This window comes from Triticum dicoccoides, chromosome 6B, assembly GCF_002162155.2.
Source record: "Triticum dicoccoides isolate Atlit2015 ecotype Zavitan chromosome 6B, WEW_v2.0, whole genome shotgun sequence".
Taxonomy (NCBI): Eukaryota; Viridiplantae; Streptophyta; class Magnoliopsida; order Poales; family Poaceae; genus Triticum; species Triticum dicoccoides.
Genome location: NC_041391.1, coordinates 536323756 through 536350380, shown reverse-complemented (window position 1 = coordinate 536350380; position 26625 = coordinate 536323756).

Genomic DNA, 26625 nt, shown 5'->3' with positions numbered 1-26625 from the left:
CCTCCCGAGAGTTTGTGCTCCATGCCGCCATGCCTCCTCAATCTTGGATTTGCCTTCCTCCTTCCTTCGCCTTCGAGATCCCGCCTAGGGGGCCTTTAAGGCTCTGGCTGCAGCATGCCGATTTCCGGACTCCTGCGACCGATGCGGATGTCGAGGTCGTCACTCCGTGTGAGGTCTTCATGACTCGAGGCTGGGGCGAGGTCGCCCGGGTCTGCGGGACGAGGGGCGCCCTCGCGATCCATCTGGAGTACGATGGTGCTTCGGTGATATCCTTCAAGGTTTTTGACGCGGAGGGTCGCCGGGTGGAGTGCTGCCCCGGGAGAGGCGGTCGGGACCCTGCTACGGCGAGACAGAGGCCGGCCAACTGCTCCCTTGGCAGCTCCTCAGGCGATGGAGGCGCCGGAGGATCCAGCGACTCCGCCGAGCTCTTCGCGACCCCGGAGATGAGCGACGATAGCTACGAGCCCCCGAGCCGTCACCGTTTTCGGAGTAGGGTGGGCTCGTCAGGCCGTCGCCGCCCCTGATCTGGATGGGGTTGGTGCCGGTGCTGGACGGCCCACTGTTGATGATCGCGTCTGCCACGACGGTTCCTGTAGTTAGGACTCCTTAGGATATGCGTCTTTTGTCCCTGCGAGGAGCCAAGAATACGCCCCGTGGGGGCTTATAAGGTGTCTGTAATTCCGTTTGTCAATATGATCCTTATCGTGAAGCGGTGCGAGATGCTTATTCCGTCTTAGCTTAGTTTCTTCCTTTTAGACCTCACGAGGGCTTGGTGCTCTGCGCCGACAGGTCCCAGTCCCAAGGCGGCTTCAGTCGTCGCTGGTATACCAGGTCACGATGCCGTGGTCAAGGCCAGGAGGTGAGCGGCCCGAGGTCCGGTAAGATCCCTTGAGTCGCGATGCTCAGGAGGTCCCCTTTAGCGCTCAAGCAGCCATCACATGGTGAGAAAGGAATGTGACGTTGCTAATGCGGGATTGCATTGGATGTGGTGACGGTGCTGCGATAGCTAATATTCTCGTAGGATGACTTATCTCGTGGGTCAGGAAACGCTTCCTGGTGAGGGGCTAGGTCCGTGCCCTGGCTAGCGAGGGGTTGCTTGGTGAGGTCCTCACGTTCTCCTCCCCTCTCGCTTTCGCTCCCCTTTCTGCTCTACGTCCTTGGGTCCCGGCCCTCGAGCTGGTCTCAGCCGTCGCTGGCATGCCAGGTCGCGATGCCATGGACATGACCAGAGGGTGAGGGCTGGAGGGCCAGTAGGAGCCCTGAGTCGCGATGCTCAGGCACCCCCCCTTCAACGTGCAAGCGGTTCGCATGGGCGAGAGTGAAGAAGACACCGTGAGGGCCTCGCCTGATGATGCTCCTTGGAGGGGCCCTACAGGTTCAACACAAGAGGAACGAGAGTTCGTCGTGACAATCGACAGTTAGCCGTTAGCTGCTTTGGAGAGGCGATGAGGTGCGAAAGGCCTGGCGGGGTGCATTGGGGCGCCCGTGAACCAGCGCTGGGCTCACGAGGCCCGTCCTTAAGGCGGGTTGCGCCCGGCACTGGGCCCTACCTTGGAGTGGGTTCCTGCAAAATTGGTTAGATGTCGGTGCTCTATGTCTTCGGGTCCTGGCTCTCGGGCTGGTCTCAGCCGTCGCTGGTATGCCAGGTCGCAATGTCGTGGACAAGACCAGAGGGTGAGGGCCGGAGAGCCGGTAGGATCTCTGAGTCGCGATGCTCAGACACCCCCCCTTTAACGCGCAAGCTGGGTTAGATGTCGAAACTTTACGTCCTTGGGTCCCAGGTCTCGGGCTGGTCTCAGCCGTCGCTGGTATGCCAGGTCGCGATGCTGTGGACAAGACCAGAGGGTGAGGGCCGGAGAGCCAGTAGGAGCCCTGAGTCGCGATGCTCAGGCACCCCCCCTTTAACGCACAAGCTTGGTTAGATGTCGAAACTCTACGTCCTCGGGTCCCGGCTCTCGGGCTGGTCTCAGCCGTCGCTGGTATGCTAGGTCGCGATGCCGTGGACAAGACCAGAGGGTGAGGGCTGGAGAGCCAGTAGGAGCCCTGAGTCGCGATGCTCAGGCACCCCCCTTTAACGCGCAAGCTTTCGACATCCAAGAATGAAAGGTACCGTGAACAGGCACCGAATAACAAGCATGATGGGTCGAAAGCATGGCCCTAAGATAAATGCAAAAGGGATGCATGCCACTGGGTCTGAGCCGAGCGGCTTGGGGATAATGCAGCCCGAGGGGAGCCCCCAGCAGAGTGAGCTAAGAACATGAAACGAAAGGGATACACGCCGCAGGGACGGACCCATGCGGCCTGGGAATAATGCGGCCCTGAGGGCGCTCCTAGATGGAAATGAAACTTGAAAGATGTCACCTGATGATGCTGAAGACGGAGGGATGTTGATGTAGCAGACGCGGTGGGCTGCGGGAGCCGATCCTCACGAGCCCCCAGGCCCTGGGGCCTCGGGAGGCTCTTGAGGCGCTGGTGGCTCCTTGAGGACCATCTCCATCTCCACCAGGGCTGCGGCACGCCTGACCTCTTGAGCCCCCAGGATGGCCCTCGTGAGGCGCTGATACGTGGGAGCCGCGTTCGGCAGGCCATAAGGCATGCGAACATAGTTGTGGGGCGGACCCTCGCAGCGTCCTACTTGCGAAGGCCAGAGGCGCTCCTGAGACGCGGCTCGGTTGAGCCCTGGTATGTCGACGCAGATGCGCAGCCCACCATCCTCGCCTAGATGGGGGGCCACAGCGGGTAGGCGGCGGCCGCCTCTCATGACTCTTGACTCTTGTAGCTCCTGAATGGCCTTGCTGATGAACTCCTGAGAGTCTGGCCTTCCTTGCCTTGCTCCTTCTTGAGAGAAACGTGCTTCGAAACACGCCTCCACGTGGTGCCCTAGCGCCTCCCTCGCGACCTTGGCGAGGTCGGCGGCCCTCCAGGGGAGAGCCCCTGAGCCCTGCCTGAGGGGGGCGCCGGGTGCGCCTCCCTATGCGATAGAAGGAGGTTCCCCCTGAGCAGGCGCGGGCCCAGAGGGGCCTGCCTCCTGAGGGGCCTGGCCGGACGATGTCTTCTTCTTCTTGGGGGAGTCCTCGGGAAGCCTCCTGCTTCCGCGGTCCGGGTCTTCCAGTGACACAGCCTGAAAGGCTTGCTCCAGGGAGCACACTGCGTCTCTCTCTTCTAGGGCACCGTGATGACTCCGCCACTTCCTGGCATCTTGAGGATGTTGTAGCCATGGTGGGTCACGGCCATGAACTTGGCCAGCACTGGGTACCCGAGGATGGCATTGTACGGCATACGAATGTGGGCGACGTCGAAGTCAATGAGCTCGGTGCGGTAGTTGTCGCGTGCCCCGAAGGTGACAGGGAGGCGAACCTGCCCGATCGGGACCGTGGAGCCGTCGGTGACTCCGGAGAAAGGCTTGGTTGGCTAAAGCTGATTGTAGGGCACTTGGAGAATCTTGAACGTTTCCACAGACAGGACGTTGAGCCCTACCCCGTAATCGATGAGGGTCTTGGTGACTAGCACGTTGCTGATGATTGGGGAACAAAGCATCAGGAGGACTCTGGCTGTGGCCGCACACTTGAGCTGATCCGCAGAGCTGAACGTGATGGTGCATGCTGACCACCTAAGAGGGCGTGTGGCCTCGAGCTTGGGAAGGACTGCATTTAATTCGCGGGCGAACTGCTTGAAGATGCGCTGAGAGGCTGGGGCTTGAGCTCCGCCCAGGATGCAGGCGATTGCGCGTGGCTCCTGGAAGCCCCCAGCCCCCTCGTCTTGATGACGGTCCTCGTTTCTTCTTGGCTGCGGCGGCAGCGGAGGGAGGCCTGCATTCCCTTGCGGGCGATCCTCGCGAGGCTGATCCCTCCAGCCTCCCTCGCGAGGCAGGTCCTGCCAGCGATCCTCGCGAGGTTGGTCGCGCCACCCCTGGCGTGGGCCACGGTCTTCCCAGTGTCCTGTGTTCCTTCCTCCTCCTCGACCGTAACCCCGATCGTTACGGTCAGGACGCCGGCCGACCCTTCCTTCACGCACGGTCCGGGGCTCTTGGCATTCATTGGTGTTATGGGTGTGGAGGTCGTGGTACACACATTACTGACTGCCTTTGGAGGGTTCGGGCTGATCTCTGCCCTGCTTGGTGTCTGGCTCTGCCGCGAGCACGACAGCCCCCTTGCGCTTCACGTCCTTGGCCTTGGGCTTCTTCTCTTCTGGGTCTGCGGCAGGCAGCTCGAGGAGGGAGAGGCGCCCCTCCTCATCCCGGGCGCATTTGGTCGCCAAGTTGAATAGCTCCAAGGAGGTGTACAGGTCTTCACGCATCGCGAGCTCCTCCTTCATCTTGATGTCGCGCACGCCGTCGGAGAAGGCTGAGATGATGGCCTCCTCGGTCACCTTAGGGATCTTGAGGCGCACGTTGTTGAAGCACTGGATGTACTTCTGTAGGGTTTCCCCTGGCTGCTGCTTGATGAGGCGCATGTCGCTCATGGCGGGTGGCCGGTCGCGAGTACCCTGGAAGTTCGCGATGAAGCGGGTGCGCATCTCGTCCCAGGAGGAGATCGTGCCAGGTGCCAGATTCAGGAGCCATGTGCGGGCCCCGTCCTTGAGCGCCATGGGAAACCAGTTCACCATGACCTTCTCGTCTCCGTTGGCGGCCTCGATGCCCAACTCGTAGAGCTGGAGGAACTCTGCAGGGTCAGCCGTGCCATCGTAGCGGGGAGGCAGGTCCGGCTTGAACTTGCCAGGCCACGCGACGCTGCGTAGCTCGGGGGTGAAGGCGCGGCAGCCCGCTGTGGCCACAGGAGGCCTTGGGCAACGAAGAACTTGGTCCTGTGGGTCCCCATGCGCTGCAGCTGGGAGCAGCGCGGGATCTTGACGTGCTAGAGCAGGAGCGTGGTCGGGACGAGCCGGAGCAAGGACCGCTCGAGCAGCTTCTCGAGGGCGTGGGACTTCTTAGCAGCTCTGCTCCTGCCGCGCTGGCGCCTGACGGGGCGGGTTCCGCTCAGGGGCCGCGCGCCTTGGAGCCTGGGCACCTTCTCGAGGGGGAGGCGGCTGAGGCGCCCTGGGAGCTTCATTGCCCGCGCAGGGCGGGGCGCGATGCAGCGAGAAGGACGGCGTGGGGGAGCCCCCAGCGGCGCGGACGAGCTCGGCGACTCGGATGAGCCACTCCTCGTAGACGTCGTTGATTGGGTGGTAGCGCAGGAGCTCGTTTGCCGCGATGAGCGCAGCTCGGGCCTCCATGGCCCCGCGGGGCGCGCGAGACGAAGAACCAGCAGGGGTGAGCGAGGGTGTAGCAGTGCGGCCGTCTCGCCTCATGGATGGGTGCTGGGACGATGCTTGCTGCTCGTTCCCCGCCGGGCCGGTGGCGGTGTTGATGGCAGGCAACGGGGAATGACGGGGGCACCCACCGACGGGGGCCGTCTGGGCGACGCGGGAAGCGAGGGCGGCCGCGGCGCTCGGCTCGGGCCCGACGAGCGTCTGGCATGGACGCGATGGTCGGAGAAGAACAGGGCGACGGAAAACGACTTCCGGCGCACCCCTACCTGGCGCGCCAAATGTCGGATTTCGGGTTCCAGCAGACCCTTGAGGTTCGAACACTGGGGTGCGCGTGGAGATTACGCCCTCTGCCTACCTGCTCCTCACCGAATTGCTAGGGTCTAAACTACCAAAGGATCAACACAAGAGACACAAGGTTTATACTGGTTGACGCCACCATTGTGGTGTAATACCCTACTACAGTGTGTGGTGTGGTGGATTGCCTCTTGGGCTGATGATGAACAATACAAGGAAGAACAGCCTTGCGAGCGTCTGTTCTTGGCTGGTGCGATGAACTGCTAGGAGGAGTTCAGTCGCTCTATCTACTAGTTTCTCGGTGGGGATCTCGATGCCTCTACCCTGGGGGTGGCTAGTCCTATTTATAGGCAAAGGCCCTGGGCCTCTTCCCAAATATTAAGCGGGAAGGGCGCCAACAATTGGCCATTTTGAAGGGGAAGAGCGGGTACACTTATCCTGACTAAAGTTGGTCCTCGCCTGTCAAAGGCTCCGGTGGTGACGCCGGCTTGGGCTCCACGGTGACCTCCATCCAGCTGTTGGACTGGTCTTGGTCTTGTTGCACTGAAATGGACGCCTTTGCTTGATGCTCTCGCCTGCGCTTGCTCCCTTTGCACCAAAGAGGAAAGGAGGACACTGCACCAGCTGGCGCCCGACTGGCGCCCTTGGTTGTCATGGCTTGCGTCATGGGAACCTCGTGAGGTACCCCGCCTTGAACAATCCGCCTCCTCGTGAGCCAGCCTGATGAAGCCGTGCCTGAGGAATCTCCTTGTCATCTGCCCCGCGAGGCTTGGCCACTCGCGAGGGTCTTGAGCTTGTGTTGATGAAGATGGGTTGCGCTGGGCCCCCTTTGAGCCACGCGGCTGGCCACAGGCAGGCAAGTCTGGGGACCCCCATCTTGCCTGCCTGCGGCCTGCGGCGTGGCTCAAGGGGCGGCCCAGCGTGGCCCATCTTCATCAGCACGAGCTCAAGACCCTCGCGATGGGCCAAGCCTCGCTGGGCGGACAACGGGAGGCTTCCTTAGGCACGGCCTCGTCAGGCTGGCTCGCGAGGAGGTGGAGAGATCAAGGCAGGGTACCTCATGAGGTGCCCATGACGCAAGCCATGACGACCAAGGGCGCCAGGCGGGCGCCAGCCCACGCAGTGTCCTTCTTTCCTCTTTGGTGCAAAGGGAGAAAGCGTAGGCGAGAGCATCAAGCAAAGGCATCCTTGTTGGTGCAACAAGACCAAGACCGGCGGAACGGCCGGATGGAGGTCATCGTGGAGCCCAAGCCGGCGTCGCCACCAGAGCCTTTAGCAGGCGAGGACCAACTTTAGCCAGGATAAGAACTAGATGTTCCCCTTCAAAATGGCCAGTTGTTGGCGCCCTTCCCGCTCAATATTTGGGAGGAGGCCCAGGGCCTTTGCCTATAAATAGGACTAGCCACCACAAGATAGGAAGAAGGGAATCCTCACCAGAAAACCAATAGAGAGAGAGAGCGACTGAACTCCCCCTAGTAGTTCATCGCACCAGCCAAGAACAGACCCTCGCGAGGCTGTTCCCCCTTGTATTGTTCATCATCAGCCCAAGAGGCAATCCACCACACCACACACTGGAGTAGGGTATTACACCACAATGGTGGCCCGAACCAGTATAAACTCTGTGTCTCTTGTGTTGTTCCTTTGATTGCTTAGATCATAGCGAGGCGGTGAGGTGCAGGTAGGCAGAGGGTGAAATCATCATGCGCGCACCCCAAAGTTCGAACCTAGAGGGTCAGCCAGAACCCGAAATCCGACATTTGGCGCGCTAGGTAGGGGTGCGCCGGAATTGGCCTTCCGCCGCCCTGTTCTTCACCGACCATCGCGTCCATGCCAGACGCTCGTCGGGCTCGCGCTGAGCGTCGAGCCGCTCTCGCTTCCCGCATCGCCCAGATAGCCCCCGTCGGTGTCCACCCCGCCGTTCCCCGTCGCCCGCCGTCAACGCCGCCACCGGCTCGGCGGGGAACGAGCAGCAAGCTTCGTCCCAGCATCCATCCATGAGGCGGCACTACCACTCCCTCGCTTGCCCCGGCTGGTTCTTCGTCCCGCGCGCCCCACGCGGCCATGGAGGCTCGAGCTGCGCTCATCGCGGCAAACGAGCTCCTGCGCTACTGCCCAGTCGGCGACGTCTATGAAGAGTGGCTCGACCGCGTCGACGAGCTCGTCCGCGCCGTAGGGGGCTCCCCCATGCTGTCCTTCTCGCTGCACCGCGCCCCGCCCCAAGCGGGCAATGAAGCTCCGGGGGCGCCTCAGCCGCCTCCCCATCAAGAAGGTGCCCTGCCCCAAGGCGCGTGGCCCCTGGACGGAACCCACCCCGTCCGGTGCCAGCACCGCAAGAGCGGAGCTGCCAAGAGGTTCCTCGCCCCCAAGAAGCAGCCCTAGTGCTCCCTGCACCGGTCCGTCACGACCACGCTCCTGTCCCAATGCGCCAAGACCCCGCGCTGCTTCCAGCTGCAGCGCATGGGGGCCCGCAAGACCAAGCTCCTCGTCGCCAGAGGCCTCCCGTGGCCACGGCAGGATGCCGCGCCTACACCGCCGGGCTGCGCAGCGTCGTGTGGCCCTGCAAAGCCAGACCTGCCTCCTCGCTACGACGGCATGGTCGACCCTGCGGAGTTCCTCCAGCTCTACGAGCTGGGAATCAAAACCGCCAATGGGGACGAGAAGGTCATGGCAAACTGGTTTCCCATGGCACTCAAGGACGGGGCCCGCAACTGGCGCCAGGAACGATCTTCTCCTGGGACGAGATGCGCACCCGTTTCATCGCCAACTTCCAAGGTACTCGCGACCGGCCACCTACCGTGAGCGACATGCGCCGCATCAAGCAGCAACCAGGGGAGACCCTGTAGAAGTACATCCGGCGCTTCAACAACGCACATCTCAAGATTCCCAAGGTGACCGGGGAGGCCGTCATCTCAGCCTTCTCCGACGGCGTGCACGACGTCAAGATGAAGGAGGAGCTGGCGATGCATGAAGATCTGTGCACTTCCTTGGAGCTGTTCAACTTGGCAACCAAGTGCACCAGGGCTGAGGAAGGGCACCTTTCCCTCCTCGAGCTGCCAGCCGCTGACCCAGAAGAGAAGAAATCCAAGGCCAAGGTCATGAAGCGCAAGGGGGCTGCCGTGCTCGCGGCAGAACCAGACACCAAGCGGGGAAGAGACCAGCCCGAGTCTTTCAAGGGCAGCCGGTACTGTGTGTACCACGACCTCCACACCCACAACACCAACGAATGCCAAGAGCTCCGAGCCGTGCGAGAAGGAAGAGTCAGCCGACGCCCCGACCGCAACGATCGCGGCTATGGCCGAGGAGGAGGAAGGAACACATGACACTGGGAAGAACGCTGCCCTCGCCAAGGGTGGCGCGACCGATCTCGCGAGGATCGCTGGCAAGATCAGCCTCGCGAGGGAGACTGGAGGGATCAGCCTCGCGAGGATCGCCCGCAAGGAAACGCAGGCCTCCCTCCACTGCCGCTGCAACCAAGGAGAAATGAGGACCATCATCAGGATGAGGGGGCTAGGGGCTTCTAGGAGCCGCACACGATCGCCTGCATCCTGGGCGGAGCTCAAGCCCCAGCCTCTCAACGCATCTTCAAGAAGTTCACCCACGGAGTGAATGCAGTCCTCCCCAAGCTTGAAGCCACGCACCCCCTCAGGTGGTCTGCGTGCGCCATCACGTTCAGCTCAGCGGATCAGCTCAAGTGTGCGGCCACAGTCGGAGCCCTCCCAATGCTTTGCTCCCCAGCCATCAGCAACTTGCAAGTCACCAGGACCCTCATCGATGGCGGGGCAGGGCTCAACGTCCTGTCCGTAGAGACGTTCAACAATCTCCAAGTGCCTTACGATCAGCTTCAACCAACCAAGCCTTTCTCCGGAGTCACCGACTGCTCCACAGTTCTGATTGGGCAGGTCCGCCTCCCTGTCACCTTTGGGGCGCGCAACATCTACCGCACCGAGCTCATCGACTTCGACGTTGCCCACATTCGCCTACCGTACAACGCCATCCTTGGCTACCCAGCTCTCGCCAAGTTCATGGCCGTGACTCATCACGGCTACAACATGCTCAAAATGTCAGGAAGCGGTGGAGTCATCACGGTGCCTTGTGAAGAAAGAGCCGCGGTGTGTTCCGTGGAACGAGCTTTCTAGGTCGCATCACTTGGAGACCCAGATCGTGGGAGCGGGAGGCTCCCTGAGACCACCCCCAAGAATAAGAGGACGTTGCCAGGCCCGACCCCTCAGGAGGTAGCCCCTCAGGGTCTGCGCCTGCTCAGGGGTTACCTCCTTCTGTCGCATAGGGAGGCGTGCCCGGCGCCCTCCTCAAGCAGGGCTCGGGGGCTCCCACCTGGAGGCCCACCGACCTTGCTGAGGTCACGAGGGAGGCGCTTGGGCACCACTTGGAGGCGTGTTTTAGAACACGTTTCCCTCAGGAAGGAGCAAAGCAAGGAGGGCCAAACCCTTAGGAGTTCGTCAGTTAGATCACACAGGAGTTACAGGAGTCAAGAGTCATGAGTGGCAGCTGCCGCTTACCCGCCGCAGCTCCCCATCCAGGTGAGGATGGCAGGCTGTGCGTCTGCATCGACATCCCAAGGCTCAACCGAGTTGCCTCTCAGGAGCGCTTCTGGCCCACACGTGTGGGGTGCTGCGGAGGCCCACCCCACAGCTACGTTCGCATGCCCTACGGCTTGCCGAACGCTGTTGCGGTGCGCCAGCGCCTCATGAGGAGCATCCTGAAGGCTCAGGAGGCTAGGCGTTCTGCAGTCTTGGCGGAGATGGAGATGGTTCGCGAGGAGCCACCAGCGCCTCCGGAGCCTCCCGAGGCTCCTGGGCCTAGGGGCTCGTGAAGATCGGCTCCCGCAGCCCGCTACATCTGCTACATCAACACCCCTTCATCGTCAACACTATCAGGTGACATCTTTCAAGTCTCGTTTCCAGCTGGGAGCACCCTCAGGGCTGCATCATTCCTAGGCCGCGTGGGTCCGTCCCTGCGGTGTGTATCCCTTTTGCTCGTGTTTTTAACTTACTTTGTTGGGGGCGCCCCTCGGGCTGCATCATCCCCAAGTCGCTCGGGTCAGACCCAGCGGCGTGTATCCCTCTTGCATTTATTTTCGGGCCATGCATTCGACCCATCATGCTTGTTATTTGGTGCCTGTCCGTGGCACCTCTTCTTCCTAGATGTCGGCAGCTTGCGCGTTAAAGGGGGGGTGCCTGAGCATCGCGACTCAGGGCTCCTACCGGCTCTCCAGCTCTCACCCTGTGGCTTTGCCCATGGCATCGCGCCCCGGCAAACTAGCGACGGCTGAGACCAGCTCGAGGGCCGGGACCCGAGGACGTAGAGCATCGACATCTAACCCAGCTTGCGTGTTAAAGGGGGGTGCCTGAGCATCGCGACTCAGGGCTCCTACCGACTCTCCAGCCCTCACCCTCTGGCTTTGCCCACGGCATCGCACCCCGACAAACCAGCGACGGCTGAGACCAGCTCGAGGGCCGGGACCCGAGGACGTAGAGCGTCGACATCTAACCAAGCTTGCGCATTAAAGGGGGGTGCCTGAGCATCGCGACTCAGGGCTCCTACCGGCTCTCCAGCCCTCACCCTCTGGCTTTTCCCACGGCATCGCGCCCCGGCAAACCAGCGACGGCTGAGACCAGCTCGAGGGCCGGGACCCGAGGACGTAGAGCATCGGCATCTGGCCAAATTTGTAGGAACACATCACAAGTTAAGGCCCAGTGCCAGGCGCAACCCGCCTTGAGGTAGGGCCCCGTGAGTCCCGCGCTGGCTCACGGGTGCCCAGATACACCTCCTCATGCCCTACCGTGCCGGCCACGTGTCAGGGTCGGGCTGTATACACCCCGGGGGTTCCTCCCGGAGGGGAGCCCCCTCCCACGCACCAGTGGAAGCACCATGCTCCATGCTCGCTGACGACAGTGCCGAGGAGCGGCTATGCCCGTACACATACGGAAGCGCTATGCTCCGCGCTGGTGATAAACAACTGAGGGTGGCCCTTGGCCGCATCAACCTCAGGGAGCCTAGAGCTCAGTGTCTGGTCTCATCGCAACGCCTCCCCTCGGGAGTGCCGCGCAAGGGGGCTGGCCACGGGGGCTGCGCCTGGGTCACGCCCAGACGTACGCCACCCAGCCAGGCCCCTCGGGCCTAGTTCGTCGCGCGTCTCTCCTCGAGCGGAGCCAAGGTACGAAGGCCATTTGAGCGTTAAGGGGGACTCCTGAGCATCACGACTCAGGAGCCTAACTGGTCACGTAGCCCCTCACTCCTTAGTTCCGAAAGGCTAACGGTAGTTGAGGTATGCGTGGGGCCAGGCTCTACAGACGTAGAATGGTAGATTCACCCACATCGCAACTCAGGAGCCTAACTTGTTGTTCCTGTGCCAAGGGGGACTCCTGAGCATCGCGACTCAGGAGCCTAACTTGTCACGTAGCCCCTCACTCCTTGGTCCCGTCCTGGTTTCCGGTCGGGGCTAACGGCGGCTGAGGTATGCGCGGGGCTGGGCTCTGCCGGCGTAGAACATAAGCAAGTAGGAAGAGTCAAATTTCAAGGAATTCAAAAGCAAATATTACAGTCCATAACTGTTATCACAACACCAAACACGAGTTTAAACGCCTCCCCGAGGCATGATGCATGTTGCAGGAGCCGAAAGCAGGACAGGAGCCACGACGGAGTCATTTGTTGGCGACGGAGCTGCGCGGAGAGGGTTCGCCTCGTGGAGCCGCAGGACCGGCAGCGCCTCGCTTCGGCTTGGTGCTGAAGGCCCGGAACTTCGACAACAGAGCCTCCGCAGGCTGTCGAGGTCGACGTTAGGGTCGTGAAGGTAGACGTGGGTAAGGACCCACGTCAGCGCTGCAGAAGATAGGACGCGCGCCTCGGCCTCAGCCGTAGGGCCAAGGCCAAGGGTGACATCTTCAAGAGCACGGACCATGAAGGGGAGCAGCTTGGCGGGGCCGTCTTCGGCGCCGGCCAGCGGGCTTTCTAGGCCAATGTCGTAGAGCGACTTCAGCAAGCCGCGAACCTTCACCTCTGTCTCTGTGAAGGCCTCGCGGTCCTCGGCAAGGACTCGTGCCTTGCCGTCCAGCTCGGCCTTCCTCGCCTCCAACTCCTGCTCCAGTGCGCCCAGGCGGTCACAACGCTTGTGAAGCTTGGCGTCTCGGTCCTTGATGGCCGCCTCGCGAATCTTCAGGTCTTCCTCCTTCTCTTGGCGGATGCGGACCTCCTCGGCAAGCTGGTCCCGCAGGCCCTTCAGTTCGCTCTCTAGCACCTTGCAGCGACCTTGGGCATTAGCCGCCTCTCCCAAGGCGGCGTCTCGAGCGGCCTTCGCCTCGAGGATGGCCTGCTTCTCCTCGTTGCAGGCTGTCGAGGCCTGAACCAGCGCCGCTCGAATCAAAGCATCAGAGGAAATCTAGCCAGAAGCCAGCTTGAAGTGCCCGACCACCAAGCGAGGGTCGGCGCCTAGAAGATCTTGCTGCAGCCGGTCCAGTTCGGCAGTGGCGCGGTCCAGGATGGTGGAAGGAGTCAGAGAGACAACAGTTGGTGGAGTAGGAGGAGAGGACGACAGCGTAACCACATCATCCTGAGGCAGGACTTGCTGCGCCCCAACAGCTGTGGCGATGGCATCAGGTAAGGATACTTCAGGAGTCGCTTGGGCCATGGGAGCTGACCTCGCCCCAGCCAGCTCCACCAGGCCTCGCGAGGACGCCCGGGCAGGAGAAGCATGTGCCTTGCAGACACCTTATTTCGTGGGCAGAGGCGCTGCCCCGGATGGAGCCTCAGGAGCCCCCTTCACTTTCTTCACCGCAGGCGCCAACCTAGCCAAGAGATACAGACATCAAACCTCAACGACAAAGCAAGGAATAAAATAAGAATCAAGCACTTACTGGTCGCCGCTTGCGAGCTCGAGCAACCTCCTGCCATACTTGAAGCCCGAGAGCCGGCTGCTGGGATCAGCCTTGAGAGGCTCGGAAGCAGGAGGCACGTCTGACGATCGCCTCGGAGCCGGGGCAGACATGAGGGGGACCGGCCCAGACCTGGCCTTTTTCGAGATCGGGGGCAAGCTCCTGCCGCTCCGCTCGTCATCATCCTCGTCATCGCTCTGCGGGAGACAGAGAGCGCGGGGCCTGCACCGGGGGAGAGGCTCTCTCGACTCCCCTTTGGTAGCCTCGGAGACAGGCCCCCCTTCCCGCTCCTCTTCTTCCTCTTCGCTGGAGTTGTCAGAGGACATGTCCACCATCGCCTGGGTCACCGGGTCCTTGGGAGGCTTCGTGGGCACGGGCCCTTCCTCATTGAAGACGGGCATGGAGTCCACCACCTTCTCCCAATCATCTCGAAGAAACAGGGGCACAGGGGCGCCCTCCAGCCTCGCCACGTCTCCTCCAACCAAAGATTGGAGGACCGTGGCCAGGTCTTCATCGGCCAAGACTGCGGGGCTCAGGCGGGGCCTCCACAGCGGAAGCGAGTACTTACGAAGCGGGGCCACCTGGTGCTCCAGGAACTCCCTCAGGAGCGACGCACCAGTCAGCTTCACCGCCGACATGCTGCCCGGCCTCAGATCTGCATCCATCTTCTCCAACACCGGCTCCGCGCGGGGGTCCATGAGGTCCACGCGAGGCCAATCATCGGAGCTCGTGGGCTGCCCCATGGGCAGAGTCAGCCGAGGGTGGATGCGCCCAGCATCTACCAGGACCAACTTGCTCCTGAAGCCTTCAATCCTCTTCCCGGGCTTCGAGGTGGCGTTGGAGCCACCATACGCGACAAAGCTCGCGCACGCGGAGATGGCACCACGAGAGGGCCGGAGGGAGAAGTAGTGGCGCAGCAAGGCCACTGAGGGCTGCACTCCGACGTGAGCCTCGCAATAGTAGGCGAAGATCGCCAGAAGAAGAATAGAGTTGGGGTGGAGATGCAGAGCTTGCAGGTCATAATGGCAGAGGACAAAGAAGAAAAACTCAAAAAAGGGAGGCACCAGACCGGAAGCAATGGCGCTTATGAAGAGCGGATAGAAGGTGCTCCCTCGGGCCTCAGGAAGGGCGGAGCCGGCCTTGAACACCTTCGCCCCATCGATGCCGTGCGCCGCCACCATCGAGCGCATCCGGGCAAGGCTCGCCTCCGATACGTTCGGCAAGTCCAAGGCAGGCGAGTACCAAGATTCGGCCGGGGTCTGGCGAGGTGCCATGTCTTGCTAGGGCGCGCAGTCAAGGTAGATCTGAAGATTTTGGAGGCAGGAAGGAGAGCGCAAGAAAGGGGATCTAGGCAATGACCGGAGGAAGCAAGCGAAGCAAAGCCTAGGAAGATGCCGCTCTTTTGTCGATTCACGCAGTTGCGGAGCCACCCACGTCCAGTCAACCGCTACGTGGCGCCCGAGGCCGCAGGCTGTTAGGGCCCGCGACGCTTCACACTTGCCCCTTCGCCTCTCTGCTCAGCCAAGTCCGGGCACGCCTCGGGCCCGGGGGCTACTGTCGGCGTTCTGGGAACGGGGGTCCCTAGACTTGCCTGTCTACGGCCTGCGGCGTGGCTCAAGGGGTGGCCCAGCGTGGCCCATCTTCATCAGCATGAGCTCAAGACCCTCGCGAGGGGCCAAGCCTCGCGGGGTGGACGACAGGAGGCTTCCTTAGGCACGGCCTCGTCAGGCTGGCTCGCGAGGAGGCGGAGAGATCAAGGCAGGGTACCTCACGAGGTGCCCATGACGCAAGCCATGACGACCAAGGGCGCCAGGCGGGCACCAGCCCATGCAATGTCCTTCTTTCCTCTTTGCTGCAAAAGGAGCAAGCGCAGGCAAGAGCATCAAGCAAAGGCATCCATTTCGGTGCAACAAGACCAAGACCAGCGGAACGGCCGGATGGAGATCATGTGGAGCCCAAGCAGGCGTCACCACCAGAGCCTTTAGCAGGCGAGGACCAACTTTAGCCAGGATAAGTGTACTAGATGTTCCCCTTCAAAATGGCCAATTGTTGGCGCCCTTCCCACTCAATATTTGGGAGGAGGCCCAGGGCCTTTGCCTATAAATAGGACTAGCCACCACAAGATAGGAAGAAGGGAATCCTCACCAGAAAACCAATAGAGAGAGAGAGCGACTGAACTCCCCCTAGTAGTTCATCGCACCAGCCAAGAACAGACCCTCGGGAGGCTGTTCCCCCTTGTATTGTTCATCATCAGCCCAAGAGGCAATCCACCACACCACACACTGGAGTAGGGTATTACACCACAATGGTGGCCCAAACCAGTATAAACTCTGTGTCTCTTGTGTTGTTCCTTTGATTGCTTAGATCATAGCGAGGCGGTGAGGTGCAGGTAGGCAGAGGGAGAAATCGTCCCGCACGCACCCTAGAGTTCGAACCTAGAGGGTCAGCCGGAACCCGAAATCCGACACCGTCGGATGGATATTTGACAGTTACATGGGATTCGCCAGGATTGTGCTCATGCCGAACAATCGCCAGATATCATTACTCAAAAAGGTTAAAACACGTGGGGCAATAACTTGCACCGTCTGACCACTAACAATGATAACATCCCGTTAAAAAACAATGATACTAACATAGTTGTAAAATGGTCAAAGACCATGTCTACGTGGTGTTTGGAATTATATGTAGAAAATTAGCAAGATGCCCGTGCATTGCATGAAACACCATCATCACCAACTCGGTTTTTTCTCTACTCCTACTCCTATAAAAGACTCAGTTGGTGATGATGGAGGCGAGGAGGCGTGTTCAGCCGGGCGTGCAGCGAACAGCGCAGTACTATTCGATTTGTTATAAAAACAAAGAAGAGTAGTAGAGATGGAGATAAGAGTAGAGATAGAGACTTAGGGAGGAGCACCATTTACTGCTTCGTGTGCCACTCCTGCGCTCCATTAGGTGGGCGCAACGTCCACTACAACCACTCCCTCCTGCGCTCCATTCGACGGGCACTGTTGAAATTTGGGGAGCGCACTCTCATGACTGCTGGCAGCCACGACTTCACCGACGATGACTTCTTCCCCGACCTCGGCAACCTCTTCCTCAACGACACGGGCGACAACCTCAACGCCAACGGTGCTGCTCCCATTGCACCATATGTGTTTCTGTCCTTCCTATTCGAAATCGTGGTAGAATTCATGTTTCTACTCTGTATCCTACTAGATTATATATGTTCATCTACTATGCTAGTCCACATGATTAGTTTAATCTCTGTTATAGCCGTCATGATTTATTTTGTGCTTATTCGGATTAAATCTCATAGTAACTTGCTCATATATTCAACTGGTGCAACATCCCCCACAGCCACTCCCATTTCATGGATGGCCTAGTCGATGCCTCCAAGAAGCCCTTTGTCTACTACTATGAGTGCCCAATGCTGTTTTGGGGCTAGCCACAGACATCGTGCATCACCTCACGGATGCGTGCAGTGGTCACTACTAGCCATTGGCGGAGAGCATCAAGTACAAGACGTGCTATCCGTTCACCATGCCGGAGTCGCTGGAGGATCACCGCCGCCTGCTAGTCTCGGAGGAGGATGTCAGTGTCTTCCTCTTGATCGTGGGCACCGGCGAGGCCCGTGCAAGACGCCACCCCGTCTCTGTAATGTGTGTCAGGGGCGATGCCGCTGATGCTGACACTGACATGAGGCCGATGTACGGGTGCGTGCTCACTTTTACTACCCCTCAGAGGTACGTGGGTGGCGACACCGGCTCCATCATGCTGACTGGGACTGTGCAGAGCTGGGACCTTCCCGCCGATGTGGACATGGAAGACACATGGTATGATTTACCCCGCAACGTGGTGCACGGGGACTCCAAGGAGGTTCACCTGGACATATGCATTACCAAGTTAAATGTTGATCATTAGTCTTCACTCAATGAAATCTTCTTTCTAAGCATGTGGAGACTTCCATGCATGATCTTGCTCTATTGGAGTATCGCACATGAATAAAAGTGTATACATTTATGGTTTAGTCTAGAATATTCCATGTATGAATTTTTACTACAGTACTGGTGAAAGACTTACGATGAACCATTTCTTACATCTCCTCTGCCCCCTTCCAAGTCATCCTGATTTAATCCCTCCATCTAGGTGTATAAGGGCATGGTTAATACTTAATAGTATAGCCAACTGTTGACTATAAGAAAGTGCCATGTCATCTGTAGCCAACATGTATAACAATCGATACTCAAAAACTAATTATTAAAGATCATTTCTTGCAAAGCACAATTAGTGTTGTTAACAAGCTTTGGATGCAGGTTGAACAGTTGAACACTTTTGTTTGCAAAAGATACCTTTTTATCTATTTCACCCGGATGTTTGTGAGCTCTAGAGATGAAACAATATCCGAACAAACCTATCGACACCCGTTACACATCAGATGACCCCCACATGCTTTGTCAAAGTAAACAACTCCCCGATCAATGCATTTCACTCTTTCGTGCAATGCACGGCCACCTTACTACTACAGATTAGTACGACCAAAAATTGAACTAACATTATATATAGTACGATAAATGCGGATGCATGTCACCTAAAGTTATATCATTGGTTCAAATACGAATCCAACGATATAGTTTTTATTGACATGCACTAACATTTTATCAGTTAAATCTTCAGTCAAATTCAATGGGGGACTAGTAAACCATGACCGATGTAGTACAAGTGTAGAGGGCGGCGCTGCACGGGAGTCTCACCCCGCTCGTGGCACGGCAGTAAAGCCGTCATATCACAAAACCCAACCACTGCTAGTAATAAGTGGCTTGGTAAAATAAATGGACAAGCAACCATCACATCCCTCCGTCTTTTTGGCATTTCATCTCTCTGCATTCACTTTCTCCGGTTCATCTCGCACACTCGATCCCTAGCTACTACTCCTAGTATCCCGAGCTACTACTCCTAGGGCCGGTTCTTTTGGCGGCTTAAAAATAAGCCGTCTCTTCCCCAGCTTTTCCCATAAGACTAGTCACACTGGAGAGTAACATTAAGGCACCTCACTCATTTATTTGGGCTTCTAAACTACTACTAGTACTCCCTTCATTTTTATATACAAGGCCACAAACTCAAATTACATGTACTGTTGTGGTTTTGTCACGGCAGATGTCCTTAGTGTGAGGACTTAGTCGCGAGGCCAACGCATCTATGTGGTAGCTTGAGAGGGGTTGAGCGGAATCGAGAGACGCAACACAAGACAGGGATTTAGACAGCTTCGGGCCCCGGGAAACATCATCCGGTAAAAACCCTACATGCTGTTTGAGGCTATGTCTCATTATCATCACGAGGGAGTCGCCGTAAACCGGCTCTCCTCTTTGTGTCTAGCCCTAAGATTGTTTCTTCTTGCTTGTCGCTTGTCCCCCTTCTGGGAGCCCTGCCCCTCCTTATATATGTTGAAGTGGCGGGTTACATGTGGAATCCTATTAGGATTAGGACTAGTCTATCTCTAATGCAAACCGGATACAAGTCCTGGTCTTAACTCCTTGTAAGGTAAATATGCCTCATGCCTTTCCTCTTAAACCGGCCCACAATAGTTGAACCGGGCTTCATGAACCGCCAGACAGGCCACCGGGTCTTGTCGCTCCTCTGACCCGTCCGCCGGGTCACCAGTGAGTTACAATATCCTGGCGGGTTGCTGGTAAATTGCCAGGTCTGGGCGGGTTACCAGATGAATATCGCCAAGTGCTAGCGGGACCTCAAATAAACCGCCAAGTCCGGCCTGGTTAACTTCCGGCCGATTTACACCGCGGGGTATATCCCCGACATTAGCCCCCAAGTTTAGCTTGGATTTATCCATGGTAAACTTATGCTGCAAAATAAACACCAGAACAAATTTGGCAGGTTGTGCTCCGGGTTAAGAATTCTTGTAGACCGGCACCTGATCATCCTTAAGTCCTTTGTCATTTCCTCCTTCTAGAAAATCCGGGTCAATAACCAGCTTCATACTCAAATTGCTGATGTTGACTTCTTATAGAAAAAGTATTGTGAAGAATAATCCACTTGAGTTGGCTTCCAAAGCGCCGGTTTAAGAAATATTGGTCTTGAAATACTCATCTGATATTCAACCGGTTTGAAGATGCAGAACTTGTCGGTTTTATTATTGCCAAAGACTGTCGGGTTATAAAAACTTGATAATTTCGAGTCATGATTGTTGCAGACACCGGTTCATGATTGTTGCCAACGCCGGTTCATGATTATTAATGATGCCGGGTTGCAACCACAGGGTCATAATGATTGGTAACGCCGAGTCAACCTAGTTGGCTCAATCAGAGAATTTGAAAATATTTCTTCGATAATAATATAATACCTGTAGCCCCCAAGTCTTTGAGCAGAACAAAGTGGTGGCTTAAGACTTTGCTTTAATATAAATACTGCCACTTTCAAAGAAATCCATGTTGTTCATCCCAGTGACTAGTAAAAACTGAATACTCCATACTATGTAGCCCCCAAGTACCGGGTTGTCATGCTTGCCGCAACCTGGGACTTGTAATTGTCTTATACTCATAAAAACTTCAACCAGTGTAGCCCCCAAGGGCTGGGTCATTATGCAATAATGAGCAGGGACTTTGTAGGTATAATCATGTAGATTTGAGCAATGATGTGTAGCCCCTAAGGGTCCACATTATAATGTGATGAGTCGGGTCTTCAATAAGATGAGCAAAAAATGACTTTGCATTAGCCCCCAAGTGTCATGGTGCATGCTTGCAGTGACATGAGACTTTCATATTTTATGTAATCTCAACTTAAATAATGTAGCCCCCAAGTGCCGGGTCATAAGCCTGCAGTGACTCAGGACTATTCCCTCAATTGTAGAATAAATCATATCCATTAATAATGTGATAACCATTGCGCTAAAAGCGACTTTGAAAACCTCAATTATAATATTGGTTATTGATACCCATAAAAAATCTAGCCGTCTTGGCTATTAAAGATAACATAATCTGGTATGAAAAACCTTATTCATTCAATATCATAATGAAAATTCAGCCAAGTTTGGCTATTTGCATAATATAACCCAATGATTTATAAGCGCATGATTCCAATGGCGCAATCTAAATATGTACTGGTGACTTACAGTCCAAAGCCAGGCCGGGTTAATAAACACCGGATAATTTCTCATCATATACTGGCGACTTATCATCTTAAAGCCATGCCGGTTTAATAAACACCGGATAATTTATCATCATGCTTTATTCAACCTGTCTCTGCATACAACAAGTTTAAAGCGTCCTGGTGGTTTTCCGCCGGACGGGTCATAATGCCCAACATATAACCCAGGTTTATAACCAAGGCTGCACTTAAGAATAATCAATGATATATATCATACCTGTGACATTGAATCACATCATTGGTTTACCAACTTTTTGTAGTAAAGGTGATAACCCCAATCTTGAGTAATGATAACTCCTTCCATACTGTGTCGGTTTATGATAAAACCGTATCGGGTTGATAAACACCGGTTTAACCATATATAATACTGGCGACTCGTAGTCAAACCAGACCGGGCGGATAGTCTCCGGATTATGATTTAATCATGTACTGACAATTTGTAATTGAAAGTCAAGCCGGGTTAATGAACACCGGTTTACTCCATAATAAGATGGTAACATAAAATCAAACCGGGTAGATAGTCTCCGGATTAGGATTTGACCATGTTCTGCCAATTTGTAATTGACAGTTTGAAACGGATTAACAATGTCGGTTTAAAAACGCAACAAAAATCAAATAACAGTTATGAAAAAATATGGAAGAAAAGGCAATGATAAGACCGTTTGCAAAAAAGAGGCTTTACTGAGCCGATCAGATGGTGTTACCATGGTCGGACACGACCAAGCTCCCAATAAGGTGTAGCTATGGTTCAAGTCAGCCAGGTCCCCAACTGAAACCGTGGCATTATGTCGATCAAGTGGCGTGGCAATGGTTCGGGTTCGACCAAGCCCCCAAGTGACTCTATGGCCTTAGGCCGATCAAGAGGCGTTACTGGTTCAGACTTGACCATGTCCCCAAGTGATCTGGTGGCTTTCGCCTATCAAAAGGTGTTGCATTGGTTCAGACATGACCAAGCCCCCAAGTGATATTGTGGCACTAGGCCGATCAAGAGGCGTGGCTATGGTTCGGATACGACCAAGCCCCCAAGTGACCAATAATATGATAAGCCAATAAGGCATGATACCCATGTTTGGACCGCGCATCATGGCAGCAAGTCTTCTTTGGCACCCTTTAACTTTTTGCAAGAGATAAATCCTTCTTGAACCGGGATTTTGAACTGGATATTGAGAGCTTCAAGGATTTGTGGGAGACATCTTTCCCTTGAACCGGATTGTAAACCGGAATCTTCATTTTCAGCCGGAAATTTTCTGATGGCCTTTCAACTCGAACTTGCGAGAAGTTAATTCCTTTTTGAACTGGACATTTTTAAACCGGATTTGAGCGCTTGAGAGCTTTGTGGGAGAATATATTTCCCTTGAACCGGATTGTAAACTGGATACTTGAGAGCTTCAGTGAGACTGACTTCCCTTGAGCCGGATTTTAAACCGGAATCCTTTCTGATAATCCGGAACTTCTTCATTGAGCCGGGATTTTGTAACTGTCATATACTTACTAAGCCGGAAATTTTCTGACGGCCTTCAAATAACAGTAGCCTCCGGGACCGGGTTATCTTTCCCTCCATCGTCCTGGGGTTCTTAAATTTGCTGGCAAGATTTGCTTAGTCATGTCATTGTAGCCCCCGAGTCTCAAGGTGACTCGAGGAGTTGGCTTGAAACTCTCCATATTTGACCGTGATATAAACCGGCATAACTTTTATATCATTGGTGTTGATAACACGATGTGAATCCACAGAAGGTTGTGATGACTACGGCGGGTTATAAATGATCCCGTATGAGCCGTGTCAGCAACTCGGCCAATAGTTCCTTCCAACTGGCGATTTGAAGTTAACCAAACTGTAGTGGCGGCGACTTGTGCGCCTGCCCATTGAGCCATCCAGTGTAGACGCGGTTGATAGTATATGATAATTTGCCTCCATTTTGAAAGAAAAAATGGGCTACCCAAGCTGTGACTTGCTCATGCAGACAGGTGCGGCCTGGTATGTTGATGTAGACCAAGCCGCAATAAATGGATGGTAGAGACGTCCATAGTATTAGAGGTGGCTTGGGCAGATGAACCGGCCACGGTGTTGTAAACCGGTTCGAACGGGCGAGTCAAACGCAGACACGGTCCCGGCAAGCTGATGTAAACCGGGCTGTAAGGGCAGCGTCTTGCACGCGTCCATTCACCGTGTAATGTGGCACGGACGAACACCGGGCAGGACGTTGCCAGCGCGTGCTTCGTACCCATGGTATAAACCATGTTTATAATGAATAATTGTCCTGCATACAATATTGCAGACCAAGGCAAAGATAAACTGCTCTTTGACAAAAATAATATGCACTAATAAAATATATTTTAGATGAATATCACCTGATATGCCAGGCCGGAAATAATCCGCCATGAAATCGATGATCGCTAGGTGGAGTTGAAGTTGCTCACGGGTGAACCGGCCGTGGCGTGGTAAACCGGTGCGGACGGCTGAGTCGGCCGCAATGTTTGTAAGCCGGCGCGGACACGTGTACCGGCCGCGAGGGAGGACGGGCGAGTCATCCATGGCATTGTAAGGCGGCACGGATGGGCGAGTCAGCTGGCGCGTTTTGATGTAAACTTGACCGTGACACGCGTGCCCATGAAGCCACGCAGCACAGCTGAACGTGCCTCCGTGGTATAACACCACCTCATTTTCTTTTAATAGCCGATTTGTCCGTATGACAGATGATCTGCATGTGACATCCGTAGATAACCTTTCAGTACTGTTGCTTTGGTCCTTATATTTATCCAAAGGATTTTTTGTTGATCCCCTTGAGGACCTCGGGAGATGCTGTCGTAGCTCTTCTCCTTTATATCTTGCTGATCCTTAACAAATACTTTATCCAGATGACCTCATGCATCAATACTGGTCTTCATCTCCGGATGTCAGTTCTCCATAAGTAATAATATCTGACGCCGTGGTGACCCGGCCTGACCCCAATGCATGTGCTCCTGTGATCCATTGTGTGTTCAACGCTTTTTCTGCTTGTTTTTTCTTCCTTGGCAAACTATTGCATCAGGGGCGTCGCGGCTTCAAACGTGTCAGCGGGTTGCTGCAGCGGATAGCATGGATGAAGCGAGCACCACGATGGTGACCATGGGCGGCGACTCGAAGTGAGACGGCAGGCGGCTCACAACAGAAGCAAGTCCCGCTTGAGGCTGCAGCGGTAAGTTTGCGTGGACGACAGAGTCCGGGTCGTAGCAGAGGCCGTGCAAAGTCTGGGTCGTAGAAACGGCGGCTCGGACGGCAGAAACGAGCCGGCGCCGGAATATAGCAGCAAAGGCATACCGACGGGTCGACGGCCGAGGCAAACCGGGCGGCACTGCAGTAGATGGGAATCCGGGTCAGGTGAGGATTGATCAGCCGTAAAGAAGAGGCAGGCGGCTACGGCCAAAGCAGTAGAGGCGAATCCAGCAGCGGTGCCGGGTCGTAGCAGCGGGTCGGAGGCTACGGCTAGGTGACTTGCGACCGGCTCGAAAACAAAGAACGAGGCGGAGACCAATCCTTCCAGTTGCTATTCGTAGTAACTTTCAACCGCTGATAATATGTTTTGGCCGGATGTAAAAAAAAAAATCCGATCTAATGCTTATCTAGTACGGGTCTTCTGTCCTTCACGTAAGCGATAGCCATCAAGTCTAATCAATAACCTTGTCCTTGTCTTCACATGAGAAGTACTCTTGCTTGAATCAATTGACGTTAAGTAGCGGCAATACTCATTGCGGCGAATCCTTGTTGTTTCACGACCCACACACCTCGGTACTTGATCCAGCAGATTACTCGTGGAATATGCAGCAGCGGCCAGGCGTGCGAGACACTGTGTATATACGCGTAAACAGCGACTAGTAGACCGAGTAGATTTAAAAAACTGATTCCACTTAGTCTCGGACCAAGTCGTAGAGAATCTTCAACCTGGCGGCTTCGTAGGTGGCGCAGCAATGAAAATCAATTGTTGTCGGATTAAACGGATCACAGATGCAACCCTAACTCTTGATCTCAATTTCGTGCACGCCAATACAACTGTTCGTCGGACCCGCAGATCCTTCCACGAGCTCTCTTCTTTTTCCGGCATATCACGAACTTCTCGATCCTTGGGAGAGATCCCTCCAAGAACTCAACACCACCGTGCGCATGCCCCACGGTGTGCGCCAACTGTCGTGGTTTTGTCACGGCAGATGTCCTTAGTGTGAGGACTTAGTCGCGAGGCTAACGCATCTATGTGGTAGCTTGAGAGGGGTTGAGCGGAATTGAGAGACGCAACACAAGACAGGGATTTAGACAGCTTCGGGCCCCAGGAAACATCATCCAGTAAAAACCCTACATGCTGTTTGAGGCTATGTCTCATTATCATCACGAGGGAGTCGCCGTAAACCGGCTCTCCTCTTTGTGTCTAGCCCTAAGATTGTTTCTTCTTGCTTGTAGCTTGTCCCCCTTTGGGGAGCCCTGCCCCTCCTTATATATGTTGAAGGGGCGGGTTACATGTGGAGTCCTATTAGGATTAGGACTAGTCTATCTCTAATGCAAACCGGATACAAGTCCTGGTCTTAACTCCTTGTAAGGTAAATATTCCTCATGCCTTTCCTCTTAAACCGGCCCACAATAGTTGAACCGGCCTTCATGAACCGCCAGACAGGCCACCGGGTCTTGTCGCTCCTCTGACCCGTCCACCGGGTCACCAGTGAGTTACAACGTCCTGGCGGGTTGCTGGTAAATTGCCAGGTCTGGGCGGGTTACCAGATGAATATCGCCAAGTGCCAGCGGGACCTCAAATAAACCGCCAAGTCCGGCGGGGTTAACTTCCGGTTGGTTTACACCGTGGGGTATATCCCCGAGAGGTACCAAGATAAAAATCAATGTGTGCTTTATAAGTCAATTTATTTTCTCGTTTACTAGGTTAATTAATAGGGTGCATGCACATTAGAAGAAATTGCGTGGCCGTGAGAGAGGAAGTAGATGAGTTTGTCATTATCATCCACTACATGCATGCTAGTAATTAAGCCATGGGTTACTAGTATGAGGAAACATCACTAATATTTGTCTCGATTACTGTTGGTGGCCTTGTATAGATGCAAAATGTATTTTTTTATAGTGGCCTTGTATACAAAAATGGAGGGAGTACCTCCGTCTTGGTTTATTTGTCACCATTGTAATTTGTGGTAAATTTTGACCAAAGATTTAACTGATAAAATGTTAGTGCATGTGACATCACAAACATTTCATTAGTTAAATTTATGGAAAACTTTGTTTTTGCCCCTCTAGTTTTTGCCAACTTTGCTTATGCCACTCTAGAATTTGACATCTCACGTTTGCCACTCTTAGCTTTTGACAATACATCACAAATGCCATTTTGTGGCAAAAATGATAATTTTTCATTTCACTTTTGGCACTCTTAGCTTTTGACATGTATCACAATTGCCACTCTAAAACTTTTGCTTTTGCCACGGAATGGCAAAAGTGACATATTATCAAAAGCTAAGAGTGGCAAAAGTGAAATGTCAAATTATAGAGTGGCATAAGCAAAGTTGGCAAAAACTAGAGTGGCAAAAACAAAGTTTTCCCTTAAATTTATGATCAAAATTTGACACAGATTACAATGGGGACCAATAAACCAGGACGGAGCTAGTAGTAAAGGGATTACTACTAATCTAGAAGCCTAAATGAACTGGCCCCTGGTACTCCTACTAGTAGTACTAGTACTCAACTTGGAATTCCAATTGCACGGCATAACTTGCTAGGCAAAAAATTCGATACAGGGTGTAGGAAGCGGTTTGGGAATTTGCATGCCTTTCCGACCAGTGAGATACTCCGTACAAAGTACGACAGAGAAATAACCACAGAGAAGGAAGCTAAAAGTAAACAATCAAACGAGCATTTTTTCATTTGTTTTGCATTGAATCGTTTCACAAGCTTGACTAGTGTTGTTTTTCTACTTTTACAAAAACCGCATTGTAATGTTAAAATGTGCATTTGCCTGTACATAAGTAATAGTAGTACTTCCTCTGTCTAGGTGTATAAAGTCTTCCCTCC